Here is a 5,000-nt window from a genome sequence, read left to right on the forward strand (position 1 = left end):
TGCTGGAAACTTACATTCAAAGCTGGGAAAATGTGCTCATCTACAGGCATCCCCATTTAGGGACGTCGTAGCACCTTGACTCGGGTGGCGTTAGAAAGGTCTGGTCCAGGGGAACACGGGCGTGTCAAGGTTGCCACGCGCACGCGCATCCCCGCTGAACAGGAGCCCAAACAAAACTTTAAACGGGGCTACGGAAAAGGGGAGGGCTTTTTCGGGGACAACCACCACTCACCTCGGTTCCCCCCATCCCAACTTGAATTTAGAAACCGTCCCCAGCCAAATCCCACGTTCGGGGGCAAAACTGCTCGTTTGAGGCCACATTTTCAATGATACTGGAAACTTACATTCAAAGTTGGGAAAAGGTGTTCATTTACAGGCATCTCCACTTAGGGACGTCGTAGCACCTTAACTCAGGCGGCGTTAGAAAGGTCTGGTCCAGGGGAACACGGGCGTGTCAAGGTTGCCACGCGCACGCGCATCCCCGCTAAACAGGAGCCCAAACAAAACTTTAAACGGGGCTACGGAAAAGGGGAGAGCTTTTTCGGGGACAAACACCACTCACGTCGGTGCCCCCTGTTCCAACTTGAATTTAGAAACCGTCCTCAACAAAATCCCACGTTCGGGTGAATAACTGTGAATTTTAAGGCACATGCCTCTCTGGGCTGGGAGAGTGCATTCAAATAGGAGAAATTGGCTTCATTTAGAGGCATCCCCACTTGGGGACGTCGTAGCACCTTAACTCAGGTGGCGTTAGAAAGGTCTGGTCCAGGGGAACACGGGCGTGTCATGTTTGCCACGCGCACGCGCATCCCCGTTGAACAGGAGCCCAAACAAAACTTTAAACGGGGCTACGGAAAAGGGGAGGGCTTTTTCGGGGACAACCACCACTCACCTCGGTGCCCCCCATCCCAACTTGAATTTAGAAACCGTCCCCAGCCAAATCCCACGTTCGGGGGCAAAACTGCACGTTTGAGGCCACATTTTCAATGATACTGGAAACTTACATTCAAAGTTGGGAAAAGGTGTTCATTTACAGGCATCCCCACTTGGGGACGTCGTAGCACCTTAACTCAGGCGGCGTTAGAAAGGTCTGGTCCAGGGGAACACGGGCGTGTCAAGGTTGCCACGCGCACGCGCTTCCCCGCTGAACAGGAGCCCAAACAAAACTTTAAACGGGGCTACGGAAAAGGGGAGGGCTTTTTCGGGGACAACCACCACTCACCTCGGTGCCCCCCGTCCCAACTTGAACTTAGAAACCGTCCCCAGCGAAATCCCACGTTCGGGCGAATAACTGTGAATTTTAAGCCCCTTTTCCTCTCAAGCTGGAAACGTGCAAAGTTGGGAAAAGGTGTTCATTTACAGGCATCTCCACTTAGGGACGTCGTAGCACCTTAACTCAGGCGGCGTTAGAAAGGTCTGGTCCAGGGGAACACGGGCGTGTCAAGGTTGCCACGCGCACGCGCATCCCCGCTGAACAGGAGCCCAAACAAAACTTTAAACGGGGCTACGGAAAAGGGGAGGGCTTTTTCGGGGACAACCACCACTCACCTCGGTGCCCCCCATCCCAACTTGAATATAGAAACCGTCCCCAGCCAAATCCCACGTTCGGGGGCAAAACTGCTCGTTTGAGGCCACATTTTCAATGATACTGGAAACTTACATTCAAAGTTGGGAAAATGTGCTCATCTACAGGCATCCCCACTTGGGGACGTCGTAGCACCTTGACTCAGGCGGCGTTGGAAAGGTCTGGACCAGGGGAACACGGGGGTGTCAAGTTTGCCACGCGCACGCGCTTCCCCGCTGAACAGGAGCCCAAACAGAACTTTAAACGGGGCTACGGAAAAGGGGAGGGCTTTTTCGGGGACAACCACCACTCACCTCGGTGCCCCCCATCCCAACTTGAATATAGAAACCGTCCCCAGCCAAATCCCACGTTCGGGGGCAAAACTGCTCGTTTGAGGCCACATTTTCAATGATACTGGAAACTTACATTCAAAGTTGGGAAAATGTGCTCATCTACAGGCATCCCCACTTGGGGACGTCGTAGCACCTTAACTCAGGCGGCGTTAGAAAGGTCTGGTCCAGGGGAACACGGGCGTGTCAAGGTTGCCACGCGCACGCGCTTCCCCGCTGAACAGGAGCCCAAACAAAACTTTAAACGGGGCTACGGAAAAGGGGAGGGCTTTTTCGGGGACAACCACCACTCACCTCGGTGCCCCCCGTCCCAACTTGAACTTAGAAACCGTCCCCAGCGAAATCCCACGTTCGGGCGAATAACTGTGAATTTTAAGCCCCTTTTCCTCTCAAGCTGGAAACGTGCAAAGTTGGGAAAAGGTGTTCATTTACAGGCATCTCCACTTAGGGACGTCGTAGCACCTTAACTCAGGCGGCGTTAGAAAGGTCTGGTCCAGGGGAACACGGGCGTGTCAAGGTTGCCACGCGCACGCGCATCCCCGCTGAACAGGAGCCCAAACAAAACTTTAAACGGGGCTACGGAAAAGGGGAGGGCTTTTTCGGGGACAACCACCACTCACCTCGGTGCCCCCCATCCCAACTTGAATATAGAAACCGTCCCCAGCCAAATCCCACGTTCGGGGGCAAAACTGCTCGTTTGAGGCCACATTTTCAATGATACTGGAAACTTACATTCAAAGTTGGGAAAATGTGCTCATCTACAGGCATCCCCACTTGGGGACGTCGTAGCACCTTGACTCAGGCGGCGTTGGAAAGGTCTGGACCAGGGGAACACGGGGGTGTCAAGTTTGCCACGCGCACGCGCTTCCCCGCTGAACAGGAGCCCAAACAGAACTTTAAACGGGGCTACGGAAAAGGGGAGGGCTTTTTCGGGGACAACCACCACTCACCTCGGTGCCCCCCATCCCAACTTGAATATAGAAACCGTCCCCAGCCAAATCCCACGTTCGGGGGCAAAACTGCTCGTTTGAGGCCACATTTTCAATGATACTGGAAACTTACATTCAAAGTTGGGAAAATGTGCTCATCTACAGGCATCCCCACTTGGGGACGTCGTAGCACCTTAACTCAGGCGGCGTTAGAAAGGTCTGGTCCAGGGGAACACGGGCGTGTCAAGGTTGCCACGCGCACGCGCTTCCCCGCTGAACAGGAGCCCAAACAAAACTTTAAACGGGGCTACGGAAAAGGGGAGGGCTTTTTCGGGGACAACCACCACTCACCTCGGTGCCCCCCGTCCCAACTTGAACTTAGAAACCGTCCCCAGCGAAATCCCACGTTCGGGCGAATAACTGTGAATTTTAAGCCCCTTTTCCTCTCAAGCTGGAAACGTGCAAAGTTGGGAAAAGGTGTTCATTTACAGGCATCTCCACTTAGGGACGTCGTAGCACCTTAACTCAGGCGGCGTTAGAAAGGTCTGGTCCAGGGGAACACGGGCGTGTCAAGGTTGCCACGCGCACGCGCATCCCCGCTGAACAGGAGCCCAAACAAAACTTTAAACGGGGCTACGGAAAAGGGGAGGGCTTTTTCGGGGACAACCACCACTCACCTCGGTGCCCCCCATCCCAACTTGAATATAGAAACCGTCCCCAGCCAAATCCCACGTTCGGGGGCAAAACTGCTCGTTTGAGGCCACATTTTCAATGATACTGGAAACTTACATTCAAAGTTGGGAAAATGTGCTCATCTACAGGCATCCCCACTTGGGGACGTCGTAGCACCTTGACTCAGGCGGCGTTGGAAAGGTCTGGACCAGGGGAACACGGGGGTGTCAAGTTTGCCACGCGCACGCGCTTCCCCGCTGAACAGGAGCCCAAACAGAACTTTAAACGGGGCTACGGAAAAGGGGAGGGCTTTTTCGGGGACAACCACCACTCACCTCGGTGCCCCCCATCCCAACTTGAATATAGAAACCGTCCCCAGCCAAATCCCACGTTCGGGGGCAAAACTGCTCGTTTGAGGCCACATTTTCAATGATACTGGAAACTTACATTCAAAGTTGGGAAAATGTGCTCATCTACAGGCATCCCCACTTGGGGACGTCGTAGCACCTTAACTCAGGCGGCGTTAGAAAGGTCTGGTCCAGGGGAACACGGGCGTGTCAAGGTTGCCACGCGCACGCGCTTCCCCGCTGAACAGGAGCCCAAACAAAACTTTAAACGGGGCTACGGAAAAGGGGAGGGCTTTTTCGGGGACAACCACCACTCACCTCGGTGCCCCCCGTCCCAACTTGAACTTAGAAACCGTCCCCAGCGAAATCCCACGTTCGGGCGAATAACTGTGAATTTTAAGCCCCTTTTCCTCTCAAGCTGGAAACGTGCAAAGTTGGGAAAAGGTGTTCATTTACAGGCATCTCCACTTAGGGACGTCGTAGCACCTTAACTCAGGCGGCGTTAGAAAGGTCTGGTCCAGGGGAACACGGGCGTGTCAAGGTTGCCACGCGCACGCGCATCCCCGCTGAACAGGAGCCCAAACAAAACTTTAAACGGGGCTACGGAAAAGGGGAGGGCTTTTTCGGGGACAACCACCACTCACCTCGGTGCCCCCCATCCCAACTTGAATATAGAAACCGTCCCCAGCCAAATCCCACGTTCGGGGGCAAAACTGCTCGTTTGAGGCCACATTTTCAATGATACTGGAAACTTACATTCAAAGTTGGGAAAATGTGCTCATCTACAGGCATCCCCACTTGGGGACGTCGTAGCACCTTGACTCAGGCGGCGTTGGAAAGGTCTGGACCAGGGGAACACGGGGGTGTCAAGTTTGCCACGCGCACGCGCTTCCCCGCTGAACAGGAGCCCAAACAGAACTTTAAACGGGGCTACGGAAAAGGGGAGGGCTTTTTCGGGGACAACCACCACTCACCTCGGTGCCCCCCATCCCAACTTGAATATAGAAACCGTCCCCAGCCAAATCCCACGTTCGGGGGCAAAACTGCTCGTTTGAGGCCACATTTTCAATGATACTGGAAACTTACATTCAAAGTTGGGAAAATGTGCTCATCTACAGGCATCCCCACTTGGGGACGT

This window comes from Osmerus mordax, assembly GCF_038355195.1.
Source record: "Osmerus mordax isolate fOsmMor3 chromosome 7 unlocalized genomic scaffold, fOsmMor3.pri SUPER_7_unloc_2_3, whole genome shotgun sequence".
NCBI classification, from domain to species: Eukaryota; Metazoa; Chordata; class Actinopteri; order Osmeriformes; family Osmeridae; genus Osmerus; species Osmerus mordax.